At 40.8% G+C, this 18,507-nt stretch overlaps 1 protein-coding gene across 3 annotated transcripts in view; it reads left to right on the top strand.

The window, feature by feature from the left end:
• The window catches only part of ATP8A2 (ATPase phospholipid transporting 8A2), a 353,217-nt gene that overhangs the window by 295,978 nt on the left and 38,732 nt on the right, over positions 1 to 18,507 (top strand). The gene's annotated exons all lie outside the window — the stretch shown is intronic.

Here is an 18,507-nt window from a genome sequence, read left to right on the forward strand (position 1 = left end):
CCTAAGCAACAGTTTATTGGAATTTCTCCTACTTTTGGGTACATCAAACTTGCTGAACACATGAACACTTAGTTGATCAGCTTCTGCTGGAATATGCTAATTTAGAACTTGTTAGAGCCTTTCCATGCAACACTGTTAGTTGTGTTGTAGACAGACCTTACCAGGAAGCCTAGCAGGGTCCTGCTGACATCTAAGCAAGAGCTGGAGTCTGCCCCAAGTAAGGAAAGGTTAAGAAAACCTGGATTCTGTCAGTGGGACTGACCTCAAGACTGATGTTTTCAACAGCAGAAGCTTTGTCAGGGCTTGAGAGCAGGGATGCTTCTGAAAGAGGTTTAAAGCAGCTGTCTTCTGGACATTTCATATTTATTTTAGCCTTGGAGAACTCCAGGTTTGCTTCCCTTTCATTTGTCAGTTCTTTTCAGTATGTGAGCTCCGCTATGTTACACTTCCCTGTTTGTTCTCTAAGGAACATTACTGTTGTAATAGTAATGACATGATGATACTATCCTACCTCTTTCTGACCAGACAGTGAGTCCTCTCATTCACACTTTGACTAACACTGTCAGTCAAGTGAAAGGCACCAGAGTCCTGTTAATAGATTATTTTCCTGGAGTTGATTGATGCTTGCTAATCATTGTAATGTTTTGTTTCATTTTTCACTTATTTTCAGTGCTCTCTGTTGTCATGACCAGTTATGCTTCATAATTGATGGGGGGGGGGGGGAGTGGGGTGGTGTACGTGCATATATATATATCTATATAGGTACACCTTTATTCTGCTGTTTTGAATCTACATTGCAGAGATTCACTTCTTTTGCAAACAGTATTTTGCTTTGGCTCACCTTAAGAGTATTGAATGTCTAGAACTTGCAGTTTCAGACAGTGTTAGTCTTGGACTATGATACTTAAGCTGGTGGGTTAGTAAATAAGACGCAGGTTTTTTGCTGCTTGGTAAAATAGCTTGGATGTGGTCATTTCAGGCTTACAGGAAATGCCTTGTTCCCATGAGCATGCCGTGGAACTTGGTTGCCAAATGGCACACAGGGTCAGCTTATATTGTTTAGTTTGCCATTTTGCATCTGAGCTTGCTTTTCTGTCTTTAAAAACTGTGTCAGGTAAAACACAAGGTGTCTGGACTGGAAAATTAACGGAAGGCATCTGACTCCTGAAAATGCATAAGCAGTATACGGCGTTACAATCATTTGCAGAAACTGTATTGTCATGCTAATAGCTGTTTTAGACTGTAACCATATTAGGATAATTGGATGTGGAAACATCTAGAATCTATGTCAAAACAGACATAGCAGCTGACAGTGTATAGAAGTCAATCACTTGATCTCTTTGCTCAAGTGATGTGTGAATTGTGCATTTTAATAAAAGTAGGCTTGAACTCCTGAACTAAGATATGTGACCATATCAAAATTAAAAATACAACAGGCCACCCTTTAAGAAATTACTTTAACAAATGACAGTGGCAATTTTAATCCCCTAAATGTAAGGATTTCTGGCTCTTTGCCAGATAAGAATATAGTAGTAGCAAAAATAATTGTTTCTGTAGCATGCTTTATCATTGGATCTGAAATCATTTAGAGGCAAGTGAGTATCTTCATAATCACTGTATCACGATTTACATTGTATGGATAAGGAAACAAAATTACAGATGGGGGAATGGGCAGGGTGAAGTATAGGTAGTAGCATGGCTTTTCAGGGAATGTTGTTGAGGAGTTGACATACAGCAAGTAACTGGGTGTGTTCTGGCCTCTTTCAGAGCAGCATAAAACCCTGAAGTTTACTCTGAAAATTTTCCTTGGCTCCATTTTGAAATATTTGGAGAAGGACCACAAAATGCATGCTTATCAAAAGGGTGGGGTGGGTGTCTGTCTGTCTGTAAAGGGAATTGCAAACAAACAGAAGTGATTTGGCTTTTGTTTTTCTGCTAGGGCTGCTGTTCTGCTGAGACGCAGGAATTGGACCCTGAACCTGACTAAAGTATAAATGAAGGGGGGTAGTGAGCTTCCTGTGCCAAAAATGAGCATAAAGTAGGAAGGCTAAATATGGGTTAGGAAAATAAAAACAATGTAAATACATACACGCACACTGCTGTCAGCAACATAGAAGAGGTTTAAAAACAAAAAAAAGAAAAAGCAAAGACTGTTGTGTGAGGAAGCACCACTGTCGTGTTAAACTGGGGAAGAAATTGGCTCGTTACATTTAATGTCACATCACTCATTTAGAGCCCTAAAAATAGTGTTTATAATAAAACCCCTGACAGAGGCAAGGCTAGCATGATTCAGATGGCCCCTTTCCTTTTTTAATTTGTGAACAAAGCTTCTCCTTTGAAGAGAAGTATTTGTTTACAGTTGTTTATCAGAACAGGAAATGGATCAATTAGATGTAACTTTTTAAGTTAATTGACTGCCACTACTAAAACCACCTGACCTGGTGCTGGTGCCAGCAATGCCAGATGAGAAATCTCATCATTGCTGCTGTGGGAAAGGCAAGGACATGATGGGAAATGTTATTCTTGGCACTCGAAAGATTAAAAATTTTAAATATTTATAGAGTCTTATCTAAAATACTGATTGGTTATTATTGCCTTGAATTGAGGCAGAGATGTGTGAATCCCTAGAGCTTTATGACTGTATCTCATCTGAATTAACCTGAACCATTAACAGGGAATTGGCGCTCTAAATCTTCCTTTAGCTATATTCTCCTTTCCACACTGCACTGCCTTTATTTTTTTTTCTCTTGGATTGTTTCATTAATAATCTAGAATGTAGTAACAGCACAAAAAAAAAAGTTTTAAATTCTTCCCCCTCTGAAGTATTTGGCTTCAGAGCTATATTTGTATCTTTTTCTTTTTCCCTGCAGCACAGGTTTATAATCCTTTTTGCCTGTGCAAGAGCAGAATGACTTCATTAGCGTGGTGCTACCTTGTTGCTATACTGAGTTTAGCAATCTTTTCTGCTTCAACAATACTTCCCTGCTGATTTAAGGGTTTTTTGGAAGGGGGAGGGGGGAGGTTTAACATAAATATTCTGGATTATTTTTTCTTGGCAAATTCCTGGCCTCTTTGGAGGCTCGAGAAGCTATTGGATCATTTGTCGGTGTTGCAAACCCACATTTTTCCTGTCAGTTGCAGAATAGCTCCAGCTTTTGATGACTGTAATGAGGTCTTTGATAATGCTTCTGCTGCCTGTAGCAAATGGGCTTATTGTGGGAGCCAGGAGCCCTTTCAGAAAACCCCAGTTTCAAAGCTGAGAGAAACAGGAGAGCACAACCTCTAGGTAAAAACTTCTATCTCACCTAATCTTGAGCCTTACAGGAGGACCCCTTGAGTCTACAAGTGAAGCTGAAACTATTTGGCGTGGCTAATGTTTATCAGCTAGTTAAAAAAAAAGACTTTTCCTCTGATATGACTTCCCTCATGCTGTCAAGCCTGTGGTAAAACGGTGTAAGAGAGTGAACAAATTTGGGTCATAATTGAAGGGCAGAGCAGGTAAGAAAACTCTCCAGGTCAGTTATCCTAAAAATAAGTCTCAAATTCAAGAGGCTTGTGAGGCTAAGGCAAGCTTAATTAAACTTAAAGGAAAGCAAAAATAAGCATTTAAAATGCTGTTTTGGTTCTCATAAACCTGAGTAAGCCAAAATCTGGATTACTCAATTATGTATGGTTGTGGGATTTGTTTTGTGAGCATTTTCCTGTGCAGCCCAGATTCTCAGCATCCTTCTCTTCCTCTGTGTGTGTGTCGCTGTCTCCAAAGAAGGGATTTTAGGTTTTGGTTTGGGGGGCGCTCAGAATGTGCTCTAAGTTACCCCTTTTCATATCAGGCTGGCCCCATACATACTGGAAAGTGTGTTTGTAAAGAGGAGGTGATACAATGATACTCTTCTGAGTACTTACCCTAGACTGTATCTCTGCCGCTATGTTCCTGTCTGTGCCTCGGAAAATGGAATAGTTCCCTGGGAGGGATTGCGAAGCCTCACTTCGCAGCTCAAGTTTAATAGGAGGGTGCAAACTGGCTGCAGTGTGTGGTTTTGTGGGCTGAAAGCTTGTCACTTTTGAAGGAGGTGAACCCTAGAGCCTGGCACTCTGGTGATGGTTTTACTCTGCTAAAATGTTCTTTAAGGAGCTCTACATAATGCGTGTCTGCGTTGACTTGTCTTTCTCCCTTCTGCTTCTTGATGGAAATGTGCATTGTTTTATCATCAGTTTAGTTTACTTCACTTGTATGTTTAGCAAGACTTAAAAGCTTTGAAGTACTGCTGCAATGGATTTAAGTATGACTGATCCGGGTGGCTACCTTGCTGCGCTGTGAGAGGAGTTAGTCCAATCCCAGCTCTCATGTGCATAGGTCCTCAGTTTCTCCCATCTGACAGTGAGGGAGAAAGGAGTAGTGTATAATTATGCCACATGGTCACCATTTTCAGACAACAGAGTTATTCACTAGAATGTCAGGTACCCATGCAGAAGACCTTATGCATGCTCAGTGGGTTAGAAGAAACAATCAGATGCTTTTTATCAGTGTCTGTCTTTGGAAACCAGCATCCCTGATAGGGCTGGTGACTGTCCCAGAGAACCATCAACTCTGTTGGTCTTCTCAAGTCAAGCTTTTCAGCAGGCTGGGTCTTGCTGAGTGTCACCACCTGAAGGATGAACACAAAATCATGAGACTACAGAATTTAAAATGAGAGCAGTGGAGGAGTGGGTTCTAGAAGGTAGAGCAAGCAGGGGAGATGTGGGAGATGTAAGAGTAAGAAGATGAGTAGGGATCAGTGCAGTGTCAAGGGAGTTGGGTCCCTCGCTGTTATTGGTCTTGCCCCATTGATTTCATTTCATGATAGAGAAAAAAAATGTTTTCTCCCTGGTGCTCTCAGTATCTCCTTTATCTGCAGCCTCCAGCTGATGCAGTCTAAATAACGCATATTTGATCCCAATATAGGTATCTAACCTACGGTCTTGGCTGTGACAATGCCCAGTGGTAGATGATTAGGAAGAGTGTAAGAATAGAAAAGGATATAATGGTACTTCCATGGTGTAGTCTCCCAGCTCTAAGCAGCTCAGGGATTTCAACACCCAGAAACAATACTTTTGTATTTATTAAACCTCAATGCATTTTTCTTCCAGGAAGCAATGTAAATTTTAGTTCAAAATAAGGTTTTTAAGTAATGTGATTTCTCTGTGGTCCACAACAACCTGCACAAATCCTGCACTGTCTATGTGAAAGCATATTACCTCTGATTTTGAACTTGCCGCTGGCATTCTGATCTGGTGTCCCCAGTCCTTTTACTGGAAGAAGAAAGGAGCAATTATTCTATTTACCTTGGTTTTGCCATTCTTGTCTTTACAGGCCTTTATATAGCCTCTCTCTTCTCCACGTTCCTAAAAAGGAAAGCCATCACATTAGTCATTACTCATAGTGAAGCCATGCCATACTTTGATTATTTTTGTTGTCTTTCCTCTCAACCTTTTCTAATTATCCAGTGTACTTCTTGGAATGAAGAGAGCATGTAGATGAAGCACAGGGGCTTTTTTTATAGCAGAAAAATGTTCAAGTTTCTTCTATCCCATTCTGAAGTCCTAACACTCAGTTTGCTTTTTTCGACTGCCGGGTAACTGGATTGCATCCTTAGGCCTACAGCTGACTAGTTCTGAAGTACTAGTACTAGTATCACTTTTTCCCCATGTCTATCACTTTTCAGTTAAAGACATTGAATTGTATTTTACTGCACAAAAAGTCCTTTTGCCATTTTTTCTGATCAGTTTTCATTATTTGATATGGTCTCTGAGGGAGATGGTATCCTCTCAAACTGTTGTCTTGCTATTCATCTCTTTCCTAGACCATCTATGAATATCTTGGTTGGCAGAAGTCATAGCACAGCCATCTGTAGAACTCCCCTGATGATCTCTCTCCATTAAGAACACCTCATTTGTAGTCCTGCTGTTGGCCTTTTATCATCTAACCGGTTACTTTCCTGTGCAAGGACCTTTCCCACTTACCCTGTGGCACCTTATTTTGTGAAGCTCTGATAAAGGACTTGATCAAGCTGGACCAAGCAGAATTTGGAAATATGAATAAACAGAGCTTATCTGGTGGGGAAGTCTGACTCGGGCAAAGAGATTATTTGTGCAGCCTGCTGTGCCATATCCAGAGAGTTTTTCTTGTTCTCTTCTGGTGTAGCCACAGCAACTGAGTGGTGGGTGCCCCCTTGCAGGCATTTCGTGCCTCCCAAGGAAATTGCTGGTGGAGCTGGCTTTGCCTGCCCTTGGCCCAAAACTGCTTTGTGATGTAGGGAAAGCTGCCATAATTTCTATGTATGTTGGTTTTCCATATCTACAGTATGAGAAATAAAATTTCCTAACTCACACACATGGTGTAGTGCTCAAATTAGTAAGCAGCATAGTTATTGCTGGAGAACCCTGGATAGAAAGAAACTGGGAAATGCAAAATATTACAAATATTTGATCTAGTTCTACTTGAACATCAGTGTGACCCATGCTCTGAAGTCACTCAGGTGTTCTTGAAAAATACTACAACCATTAGTAAGCAGCCTGCAGTGTGATCGCTGGTCAGAGGTGTACGTGGGGAGGAGGGGGAGATCCCTGCTGTTGGCCTAGGTTAAAGGGGAAAGACAGTGGCTTAAATGAAAAGATTGCTGGCAAGCTTTTTAAAAATGTCAGTTGTCTCTGATACTCAAAGATTTGAAAGACTTTGGGGTTTGCTTCTGGTGTCATAGCTTTGGAAAATATCAATACTCCAACTATTTTAACATTCATTCTAAAGTTACTGATTTTCATATACTGTACCTTACAGGCTTTAAGCAGAGTATCACCATCCACCTTTTTCACTAGCCAGGCAGAAACTATTGTAAAACTGTTCATGATTATATGCTGCTGACATGATTTTTAAGAGTAACCGTATAGGAGTGTTTCTTTTGAAACTACACACAACATGGCATTGTAGGATTTCTGCACACAGAAGAAAATAAACCAGGTCAAAACAGGTCAAACTTCAGTCTTGCAGTGTGAAGAGCACCTATTTTAAGTGGAAGATGAGAAATGAAATAGTAACTGTTACACTGAAATGAAAAATGGTGCTGTTTATGTATTTAATTGGTCAGAGTTTGTAATGGGGCTTTGAATTCTGCTGCTGTCGGATCTTGTACTGCTGCTGTCAATCACGGTTTTTTCTCTTTCGTGAAAGATTCATGGTAAATTTATTTTGGATAGTTTCTTAACAGGTGTTTCCTCGATGTTACAAATGCTTTAAATGAGAACCGTGCTCCATGTCCGGAGTTCTCAGCTGAAATCACACGGCGGCCTGACACAGGCGCTGGTGTGTTTACTCATCTGCGGCCACGCTGACAGCAGGCGCTGGCGGGTCTCCGCCGCGGCCCAGCCTGGACGCAGAACAGATGTCGGGGATTAGGGGGAAGGATTCGGGGAGGCTTTCGGCCTGCGCGTTCGCGGAAGTAATTCATTGTGGAGCCGCAGACATGTCCTGCTGGACCTGCACTGAAGAGTCGGCTGAAAAGGGTCTCAGCGGGTTTGACTATCCGAATCAAAAACAAATGTTTTCCTGGTACCTTTTAATTAAAGGGAAGGCATAAATCAATGTAAAATAAAGTTAGTGCACCAAATGGTATCATATTTCTATAGTGTTCTTCCCAACAAAGAAGCTGGCAATATGAGCCTCTTAAAAATAGTGCTACCTCGCACGCTGCAGGCGGAAAGGCCACCTGGTCTGCTTTGCTGGGAAGAGGTGTGGAAGCAGGAGGCAGCTGGTGCTGCCTAGCCTGGGATTGGGTATCCAGGAGAGCCTCTTCACCTTGAACTAGCGCTTGTGGTTATCTTGTCATTTTGTCGATGTTTTATGATGAAGCGAACGTTTCCTGTGGGACTGTCTTCAGCTCTTAGGTTTGTCTCTGGCTCTTGTGTTTTGAATGTTGTATGCTCAGAAATCAGCCACCTGGGGAAAAATAGGGGTGGCATAACATGAGCAAGACTGAGTGGTAGAGATCTGCTATGGCATGAGGTGTCCCCTACAGACATCAAGCACAGCACCACATACCCATGAAGCTTGTCAGGCATCTCTCTGGGCGGGGAAGCTAACTTCTGGCTAAAATTCAGTTATAGATTCAGAGCAGGCATCTGTGGCTGTAGCTGTGATTTGTGATGTGGAAAGGAGAATTTATGTAATTCTTTACTATCATCTATTGTGCTGTTATGAAGATTTCAGTAAAGAGTGAAAGGTAGAAGGGAGAGTCAGCATGCATGTCCAGGTTTTGGCAAGAGAGTGTGGTGGGAATGATTGCAGATGTACCTTGTACATGATAATACAAGTCACAAAGACGTGGTGGTTTTATGAAGAGGTCGTATGCGCTCAAACAATGAAATGAAGGAAAGAACCGAGGTTTTATGAGAAAAAGGAAAAAGTACCCGTTTGTGGTAAGACTCCATTGATCAGAGTTGAACTGCAGTCATGCTGAAATAACCCCAAGTCTTTAGGGCCTTCAAGAGAGACTATATGATGGTAACGAAACCTTTTGAGCTAACTACATTTGGAATATGCTTTAAGAGCATAACAACTGAGTATAGTAGCTGAGTGAAGATAAAATCCCAGGTAAGCATGTAACATAACTGAGCTACTCTTTCTAGAGAAATATAACAGGGTAGGTAATGACTGTTACCTGATTCAAGTCAACAATTGCTATAACAGATTGAAAACAGATGATCTATAAAATTTAGTTTAGAGGATGTAGTTTTGTAGAATGCAGAGCCCCCTCTATAGAAGTGTTGTACTTTCAGCTGCTATTGACTTCAGTAAGAATTCAACCTGCTTGTTGATTTATGAGCCCAAACCCCAGCGTGAAAAACTGAAAAAGATCTACTTCTCTGAGTCTTGCAGTTCCTAGATCTAATTCATGCTATGCGGCTATCAGGCATTTTCTGGAGTTCTTGAGCTGTTAAGGAATCTCTGAGATGTAATTAAGTTTATAAGCAAAATATCAAAACCAAGAGTGCTTTCCATTTGTGGGTTCCAATGCTGTAGCTCACTGTAAGCAGCAAACCATATGCAGAGTTGCAGTACTTTCTGACAAGCTGCCTGCACACACAGGTGTCTGCATGCCCCATTTAAATTGTTAGTTCAGGGATCTGGAGACCCACAGGCTTGCTAAAGTCAACTTACTTGCCGAATGTGGGGACAAGAAGCAGAATCTAATTTCAACTAATATTGATGACAGTTTTGTCACTGGTCATTCCAGATCTTTGTATGTGCTGTAGAACTTGAGTTTTGGTCAGCAGCTTCACTCAGAAGGCAAAACTGTTTAGATGGTCTGGGTGAGTGGATAGATTCCTAATTATACTAACCTGAAATATTTAATAGTGTAGCTTAGTTAGTGAGGTTTGTCTTCTTTTTTTAATCCCACTTCTTGAAATGGTCTACAAAAGCCCAAAAATCTTTAGCAGAAAGATACACTAAGAGGCAAAAACAAATAAAAAAGGAATAAATGCAGACTTCAAAGATTATTTTCTTTTAAAAGTGAGTCGAACAGTAATGTGAGATGGGAGAAGTGTTATTTGATACTAATGTTTTAAAAACCTATTTTTCAATATGCTACTAAAACAATTGTTAAGAAAATTATTTTCAGAATACTCCAGTGAGGTTGACTGTATTTTCTATGTTTTCTCTAAAGTTAGGACACATGCCCGAATTCATACTGTGAAAATATGGTAGAGGTGGAATAAGACCAGCGTTCCTGAAAGTGATTTTTCTGCTCTTGGTTGAGCACCTTTTAACTCAAGGATGCTAGTTTGCTAACACTGGGGAAGAGGGAGTATCTGGAAACAAATACATGTTTGGGATGAAACTAGTGCTGTTGTAGTAGCACAGTTGGAAAATTTGAACACACAAAGCAGGAAATTTGAAGCTTCTGGCTCTTTTTGTGGGTGTAACTTGGCTAAACATAATTACTCCTTGGAGGTTTAAATTCAAAGGTGGATTCTGTAAAATTTAGGGTTTTTTTTCCCCTGCAGCTTTCATGATAAAGGCACAATTATTAAATAAGGGCAGCTACTATACAAGGGTGGTTACTGTTAAAACCTGCACAGAAAATGTTACAGGCACCAAACAAGAGTGGTTACATGCTGAACACGACTTCAAAAGGGGAAACATAATGTAAAGTATAAATTTCTTTTTATATGCAGAGTAGAAATTCATGCTAAAGTGCATGAAATGGTGAACAAGACAAACGGTTGCATTGTCAGGTCTATCAAAGTTACTGCTTCAGGTTTACTTTCTTCTTTTTGTTCATGCCTGTGTTGGTTTAATTTGAGGGGGAAGGAAAGAAAACCTGCAAAGATTCTGAAAGATGTCTATAGGAGTGACTTTTCTTTCATGCTGGGAAGCACACTTTCATACAGATTTTACTTGGGCTCAGTGAAGTTACAGCACCATGGCAGGTCACCACCCATCAGCAGGTAGCTAACTACGGGCCTACTGTCTCACATCCTCAACTGGGAGTTCATCTTAAACTGCAATAAAATAAAATTATATTGTCTTATATGACCAAAAGAAATAATAGGCTTCATGAAATTGCATCAGAGTTTACACTGTCAGTGAACCATAAAATCAAATTAAAACACCATCTGATTAATTTTCTTAATTCTCTGATATCAGCATAATAATGGTGAGTAACATGGGTAGGCTCCTTGTTTAATTGGTGGTGTTGTATACTAATTAAGTAATGAGATCTAGTAATTTTTTCTCAGGCAGGGCTGCATACGTAGAATATGTTCTTAGTTAACACAAACCAGCTTATTAACACCCTTTGGGACACGTTTGGCCAATGATATGTTCATTTATATATCAAATATTAATTTCTGTAAATTACGTTAATAAATAGAACAAAAATAGGTTACTACTTTGCTGTATTCCTCTATTATGAAAAAACAGTTCTTATCAAGGAAATAAAAGGAGGGAGTAGAAGATCTGAGGATTTCACTGTGCTCCTATAGTGTTATAGCTCTAACCTCTCCAAAATCATGTCAGCGTATGTGAGGTTGGGGTTTTTTTTCCCCTTGAAGATATTAATTTTTGGTTTTGTAGCTTTGTGCTGGCTATTTCTGGAATTTTCTGATCATGAAAGAACTTCAAGCAAGTGATCTATCTTTTTTGAATTGCCATTATATTTTTTTGGATTTTCTCTGCTTTAGTTTGTATTTTCATGCTTCCATTTAACCATCATAACTAGCAACATCTTTAACAAAAAGCTGCTAGCGTGAGATCTATATCTCAAAATACCTTGGACTTTACTAGGAATGCTGAATATATGCCTCTGTGATATCGTGTTGGCGTTTTTCTTTTTGCTTAAAGTACTGTTCCTGTTGTGCCTCCCTACGCTTATATCCAGGTATTACATTAAAATTACCAATAAGCTTGATAACTCTGTCATGGAAGCTAGACAGTGGATAGATTTCTTACTCTAGACTTCCATATGGTATCAAGTATGACTGGCAAAATTGAGGAAAAGGGGAAAAAATATCTGAGTGAGGTATCTGATTTTTTTTTTCCTCCTTTTATTGCTCTCAAGGGAATATGGCTGTATGAGTGGAGACTGGGAGAGGGAGGAAATAGGTTTGAGACTGGACCAATATGTCATTGTGTTAAATCCAGCCAGCCAGTGAGGTCATTGTTTTCATCTGAGTCATTTTAGAATGAAAACTCTTACATTATGGAAAACATTGCACATCTTTATTTCAGACATGGAAATATCCAGCCAACCTTTCAGTGGTGGAGCTCCGCTGATTTCATTTGAGGTACTCCTGACTCCCAGTGGTGTAAGCAGGAGGGGAAATCAAATTCTTCTGCCTCATTTTTTAACACTTTACCACTAACCCAAAGGGGTTATTCTTCAGGCACATTTAGAGCCAAGATGTTTGTTGAATAGGTAGCTAGTAAGTCTGTTGATCACACCTGTCAGCCCTGAATCTAGTAAATTTGTCCAGCCTGGAGCTGGATACAGTTGCATTGGGGGAAAAAGTTCTTAAGCACCCGCTCATGTTGAGGCTAGATTATGTTCCAACATGCACCAGGAAAATCCTTGAGACTGCATTCTTGGATATTGATTATATTTCATAGTCAGGCTCCAGTAGGCTCAGTCTCTGTGTAGTATGATTTAATTGAGGGACTTTGGCAATCTGCCCAGCTCTGCAATTGATTTGTGTGACCACAAGCAAACCTTGTCATCTCTTTGCACTTGGTTTTTAATATATTTGGTCTTTAAGTTAGGTCTGATGCTTGTAGCACTTTAAGGATCTTGTATAATACAGTAATTATTACAAAATTTGTGTATTTTGTACAATATAACAGCATGGGGTGGAGATGGTGATCATTCCACACAAGCAAATAGAAATAGTAGGAGGTTTTGACTGAATCTAACAAATGCTGGTTTATCACTTAAAGTGGGAGAAAGCCATTGCTAGTTGATACTTTCAGAATAATTTATGAAAAATAGTTAGCTATATGACATATCTTCCAGTTATTGCATGGCAGGTGCTTACAGGGTTAGTATATGACAAGTCCTATGTCACCTTAAGATCTATTCAGCCACTTGGTTGATAAGAATTTCATATTTTTGTCCTTTCAAGTTTAAACTTCCAGGTCTTTTGAAACAAGAAAACTACCCAGTGTTGGCACTGAAACATTCAGTATGAACAAAACTCAGAACATGCAGAGGGTGCATGGTGCACTTCTCTAAAGGAAAACAGGGCTGGGTAATGGTCTGCAAACTGTAAATGTATCACATATTTGCAGGAGACTTTGCACAGTGATATTGTTCATAATCTGTGGTAGTTTCTTCATGCATGGAATCTGTTCCTCTTCCTACTGAAGTTAGGCTTCAAATTTACTAATGAAAAACATTTAAAACCAAAACAAAAACGCAGCAAAGATGTCTGAGCTTTAACAACACTAAAAATGCAACAATTTCAAGATTTGGGGTGGAGTGTGTTTAACTTTCTGCTGAAAATATTTCCTGGACCTTCAAAGCAGTTTCTGAATCAGCCCCATTGTTGCAGAGCAAAGGAAAGGTAATCTTTCCCAGGAATCTGGGAGTTTACAGAGTGAAGTAGGAGCATTGCTATGATGTGACCCGGTGTTAATGCCTGAGTTTCTCATGAAGAATAATATTTTTGTCCATACACCATGCCATCAAGTGAGGCACTGGGACTTCAAGACAAATAGGATGGAGTTGTTTGCCCAAACTAGCAGCACCCTCTTGTCAGTGGGAAAGTGGCTGAGACTAAGACCCTAGAAGTAGCACTTCAGAGTGGTGGGCTGAGGCAGGCTTTGAAGAAGACTGTCCTCATCAACTGAATAACAAACATGCTTCCAAGTGACTTGCCTAACATGGGATGGGAGCAGAGTGACCAGCTGGGATTCCACTGCTGCAGCTTTGGCCCTTCTCAAGTGGTGTGCTCAGACCAAGCCACTGGTCCAGAATTGATGGAGGACAGGTACTGGCAGAGATGTCTACCTAATGCATCTCAGTTGACTACGTTAAGGTGGGGGGTTAACTGCCTGCTGGCAATGCACTGCTTTCTGCTTTGATTATTGAAGCAATGCATATGGAGCAACAGGGCCAAGGCTCTAGAGTTGCACTTGCAGCTCCAGCCACATATCTCTCATCAGCTGGATCCTTCAGTGCCATAGATGTCTAGATCAATAGTATCTCACTGATGGCAGTGAACATTCCTTCTGCTGTTATGGTATGTGAAACCCTCAAAATAATTATGTGGCCATCTCCCTGTCCTCCTTTTGAAAATGCTGCCAAAGGCAGTGCTGTGTTGTCGTCCACACTTGACTAGTGGGAACCAAAGTGATCTGACTGACCACCTGACTGCAGGTTGAACTTGGATCCTTATTGTATAAAGCTGGAATTTGAATGAATATGAAACTGTAACTGAGCAGCTTATTGGGTCTTTATCCATGCCTCGTGAAGAGAGCTGTGATCATGATCCAGGCACGCTTCCAGTAATCACTTTTGTCGCTCTGTAAGTACAAAGCCAACTGTTTCCATTGTGATCTTACGCTTTTGCTGTCCATTTTTATCAGTTAGGATGCATGGGTATATGAGGAAATGAAGCAATAAAAAGCTTTTATTATTCAAAGTATGAATTTAAATTTTGTCTCACTTTTCTTGAACAATCTTAAGATGATTGAGACCCTTGTTTGCTTTGTCTGAATCATTTACTGGTTCCCAGTTGTTATCTAACCATGATGTGATAAGAATACCAAAGCAGTCTAGATATCTGACTTCCCATCCCTGGGCACTTCTGGCCTTGTTTTTCTCCCTGGAAGTTGTTGTTGAAAGTAGTGGCACCACCTTGGTGCATGTTTTGGTAGCTACAGGGACGGCTACAGGGGTAGCTTCTGTGAGGAGCTGCCAGAAGCTTCCCCTGTGTCCATCAGAGCCAATGCCAGCTAGCTCCAAGTTGGACCTGCTGCTGGCCAAGGCCGAGCCCATCAGCAACAGTGGTAGCGCCTCTGTGATAACGTATTTAAGAAGGGGGAAAAAAACTTGTGCAATTGCAGCTGGAAAGAGGAGTGAGAATATGTGAGAGAAACAACTCTGCAGACACAGAGGTCAGTGAAGAAGGAGGGGTAGGAGGTGCTCCAGGCGTTGGAGCAGAGATTCCCCTGCAGCCCCTGGTGAAGACCATGGTGAGGCAGGCTGTGCCCCTGCAGCCCATGGGGGTCCATGGTGAAGCAGATCTCCACATGCAGCCCATGGAAGACCCCATACCAGAGCAGGTGGATGCCCAAAGGAGAATGTGACCCTGTGGGAAGCCTGTGCTGGAGCAGGCTCCTGGCAGGACCTGTGGAGAGAGGAGCCCACACTGGAACAGGTTTGCTGGCAGGACTTGTGACCCTGTGGGGGACCCACGCTGGAGCAGTTTGTGAAGAACTGCATCCCATTCAAAGGACTTGTGTTGAAGAAGTTCATGGAGGACTGTCTACCATGGGAGGGACCCAATGCTGGAGCAGGGGAGGAGTGTGAGGAGTCTTCACCCTGAGTAAGAAGGAGCAACAGAAATGACATGTGATGAATTGACCGTAACCCCTATTCCCTGACCCACTGCACCACTATGGGGGGAGAAGGTAGAGGAATTGGGAGTAAAATTAAGCCTGGAGAAGGGGTTGGGGGGAAGGTGGTTTTAAGATATGGTTTTAATTTCTCGTTATCCTACTCTGATTTGATTAGTAATAAATTAAACTAATTTCCCCAAGTGAAGTCTGTTTTGTCTGTGACAGTAATTGCTGAGTGATATCCCCCATCCATATCTCAACCCATGAGCCTTTCATTATATTTTCTCTCCCCTGTTCAGCTGAGGAGGGGAATGATAAAGCGGCTTTGGTGGGCACCTGGCAAGGGTCAACACACCACAGTGGAAAAGGAAAACTATGAATGATGCTTATTTGCATACTAAGAAATAATAGTAAAATGGAGAAGATAGTTTGTAATGTATTCCATATTGCAATTTAAGATTTATTTTTTTTTAAAACAAACTATTGCCTGTTCGATAGGCTTATGTAGAGCATGTCCTTGATTTAAAACAAGCAAACAAAGCAAAAAACCAAACAAAACAGAACTTTAACGTAGTCTTTTTAAAACAATAGTACAGAGCAGATCTTCCTGCTCATTCTGACTGGCCAGTACTATTCCTTTTTTTGATGTGCTTTTAAAAAAAAAAAGAAAGTGGGCACCCTTACAAAACCATTTTACAAGAGGTTAAAGGTATTGGGACCTAAATCGTTTGCTCCTCAGCTGAAATAACTGGAGCTTAGCTTTTTCTTTCTTGTTCCCATTCTTTCATTTTAACAAATGTTATCACTACTGTAAAATGAGAGATTTTACTGTGGCAGCCTCGTCAGTGCTTGGAAGGCAGTCTTCTGATGGCAGCAGTTTAAGCTGCAATGTCTTCAGCAGAAGCACTTGCATTAGTCTCAAGTGGTTTTGGGGAGCCATATGATGAATGGTTTCTGATAGTTGGCTTTGGATGTGCTAGTCACTAATGTTTACATCAGTAGACAGAATAAAAATTACTTAGTTGTGTATCAAGGGGCCTGTGTGATGACAGAGCTGGTCAAATTTTGAATTTGTTTAAAAAACAATTTCTAATCCTCTTCCCTGTGACCTTAAAAAAAAATGGTGGTGATTCCTGTTTAGTAGCTCTGCTTTTCTTCTCTAGGGGAGATAACTGATAGCTGAAGGGTGTTATTCATTGGGACTGGGTATGGAAATGCTGTGTTTCACTGAAGATCTATTGCAGTACTGTCTTCACAGATGTAACGAATAGCTGGACAACTGGAGTGGAGCACAGCAGCAGCTGTAAAGCCTGAGAAAGGCTTTGTTGAGATATATAGGTGTTCTTACTATAGCTTCTGTTCATAATATCCTAAAAATGTTCTTTATGGACGTGCCCAGAATGTGTTAGGTAGTTTCTAGTGAATCCTCTACTGAAGAGCTCCTGTCCTGTGAGCAGATGGTGTAACCCTGCCAGAGAGGAGGCAGAGTTCAGAGGCAGAGCTGTGCATGCAAGACAAAACAGTTCACTGTCACGCAGTATAGCAGTCATATAACTCCAACAGGAAACTAGAGATGAGCAGAGAAGAAACCTTCTAGATGAGCTCAGGAATGGAGTAAAATCTTGGAGAGGGTTGTGTGGAAAAAGGTTTGCCAGTAATAGAGTGTCTGACAGGGTTCAGATGAGATGAATAGTCTGACTGTTACAGCGCAGTTTTTGGACAGAATAATACTTTAGCAAAATGTATAATTGCAGGCAAAAAGTATTTGTCTTGAGGTTTTTTTGGTGTCAAGCTTAACATGTGAGATGTCCAAATTTGTAGCCATTGAGATGTCAACATTTATAATAACAATTAATAGCATTTAAACTTCTACTGAACACATACATTGTTCTGCACTTCGAAAGCGTGTCGAGCTGCTTTCAGCTAGAAAACCAAGAAGTGGAACGTAAAATATTTGAAGCAAAAATAGCAGAAAATGCATATAGAATACTGTGGCCCTTTTTTAGCCTTTGTTAGCAGAAGCAATGGAAGGATGGTCAGTGGAAATGCTGATGTGATTAGACTGCTAGCACTTACAGGATCACAGCCAAAGAAAAGCAAGGCATGAGGATAAATCTCATTATGTTTTGCCACTGTGTTATTACAGTTCAGCTCTTCGGCTAACAATGAAGTTATGATTTCCCTCTTATTCCTGCACATCCTTTTCCTTAAATAAGCATTGATCAATACTGCCAATGTGCTTCTGGCACTCTCATGCGAAAGGAGGCATGAGGGCTCACAAATAACTGAGAGCTGTTCCTGGGACTGGAATGTGTTTGCTTACTGTCTGTGTGGGTGGCAAAGTGTCCATAAATGTTTTAGCACAGTCTGGCTTGCTCTTGCCTTCAGTACAAGATTTACCACTGATCTGTCAGTCCAGCAACAGCACGGAGGATTTAACATTCAAAAGTGAAAAACGCTTTGGAAGTACTCACTACTTGGCAATGCAAGGGCAAGCTGCTGCTAAATATGACGGAGTTGTGAGGTGGGCAACTTTAAACAGAGATCAGCACTGGGAGAAGATGCTGGGTGCTACTGGTGGGCGTCCTGGCAATGCAGTGTGATGGCTTTTCTCAGTTTTAAAGCTTTGCTGTAGTGAGTGGTGGAAGCTTCTTCTGTTGTGATCAATCATGTTTTTCTTACAAAGGGTATAATTACAAATCTTGTCTTCTCACAATGTATTTGAAAGGCTAGTAGAAGTTTTGTTTGGTTCCATGTTCTGTAGCTCATCTTTGTGTTTGTCTGTAAAATACCCTGATGCTTCAGCGCTGCAGGCTGCTGCTCTCATGTGCTACAACAGTGAGGGATAGCTGAGCCAGCCAAGTCTACATTACACTGGGGAGGCAGCTGCTTTAGTTCAGTGTCCATGGATATAGGCTTCCCTGACTTGGGCAATATCACATGTCAACACTGACAGATACGTGTGTATGTATTGTATGTGGCATACAAAATATTGAGAAGTAAAGCTTTTGGGGAAGGGATGTGGCAGCATCCATAACTATGTGGCTAGCCACTGGAAATGCTATTGACACCTTTCAGCCCCTGTTTAGTTGTGTGCTGCACATGAGTCATTACAGAAAAAGAAAAATATTTTCTGTTTATAATGTACTACAGAACTTAAATTATTCTTACGGGAAGTGTGTATGTGTGTGTATGCAAGAGGCGGTGAGGTTGTGTCGAGTCTTCCATGTAGCAAACCCAGGCCTTACCATTGATTTATCTGTAGAAGACTCTGATGATTTAAAATAGCTTTTCTGTAAATAGTGCTGTATTTCAACTTTCTTCCATAACTATGTGTGTATGCTGGGACTTGCAGAGTTTCCAGATATCTTCCTTCTTAAATCCTCCTGAGCTCTTTCTTCAAGCATTACAACAAT

Source organism: Strix aluco, chromosome 2 (assembly GCF_031877795.1).
Source record: "Strix aluco isolate bStrAlu1 chromosome 2, bStrAlu1.hap1, whole genome shotgun sequence".
Lineage (NCBI taxonomy): Eukaryota > Metazoa > Chordata > Aves > Strigiformes > Strigidae > Strix > Strix aluco.